The sequence below is a fragment of the Berghia stephanieae genome, chromosome 12 (genome assembly GCF_034508935.2).
Source record: "Berghia stephanieae isolate SIO BIC M18660-M18661 chromosome 12, UCSD_Bste_1.3, whole genome shotgun sequence".
NCBI lineage: Eukaryota > Metazoa > Mollusca > Gastropoda > Nudibranchia > Aeolidiidae > Berghia > Berghia stephanieae.
Genome location: NC_088371.1, coordinates 19,146,874 through 19,147,659, shown reverse-complemented (window position 1 = coordinate 19,147,659; position 786 = coordinate 19,146,874). Strand labels below are relative to the sequence as shown.

Sequence of the window (786 nt, the reverse complement as noted above, 5' to 3'; positions counted from 1 at the left end):
TGATCAGAATGTATAGAAGTCAAAACATGAGCATATTTATAATGTTTTTCTCCTCTGGATACACTTTTATGCTCGTCGGAGAAATATTTCATAAGTGCGTCCGCCATTGTTCCGATAGTTTAAAGCCAGTTACTAAGTTACTATGCGTCATTACGAGGGAAGTGAAGTCGTGACTGTAGAAGCCAAGTTGCGTTGGTTTGAGCGTATCTGGTGCTGATATGACCTATCAGTGTTGCAAGGGCCGTAAAACCCATACAAACAAACATATAAACAGAGTATGTCGATCCAGACCAATTTGGCATATAATATGAGACTTCTATCAGAAAATTCCAACCTCAAAATCCAAATTAACTGACCAATGAAAAGACGGAATTCTCAATTGAGTGGGCAATGCAATAAATATGGCCGCCCATGTTGTCTGCTAACAGCAGCCTGTCCAACAGCCACCCCCCCTCCCTCCCTCACACACACACACACACACACACACACACACACACACACACACAATGCCCCCTATCGGCCGGCGATGATAGGATGGGAAATAAATCTATAGGAAGGACCGACAACTCCTATAGAGTTATCGCGCCATTGGTGCCATTCATAGAATGGAAATGAGGGACTGGTGGGTTTTGATTGCAAACAAATTGACTGAGTTGTCCCCTGGGAGGAGGGTGAGAGAGGGGTATCACTGTCAAATTGAATTAGAATGAGAGGTTAGAGTAAAGAGGTCTCTGAGACGGAGTAGTTGAAGAAAAAAGGAAATAATTTGGGAGAGGGTTAGAGAAC

At 43.3% G+C, this 786-nt stretch overlaps 1 protein-coding gene across 1 annotated transcript in view; it reads left to right on the top strand.

The window, feature by feature from the left end:
* Nucleotides 1-596: 596 nt before the first annotated feature.
* LOC144957934 (uncharacterized) overlaps nucleotides 597-786 on the top strand; it is a 21,862-nt gene continuing 21,672 nt past the window's right edge. The window contains exon 1 of the mRNA XM_078889493.1: nucleotides 597-786. This exon is cut by the window's right edge and continues 455 nt beyond it. The gene's annotated coding sequence lies outside the window, so the exon portion shown is untranslated.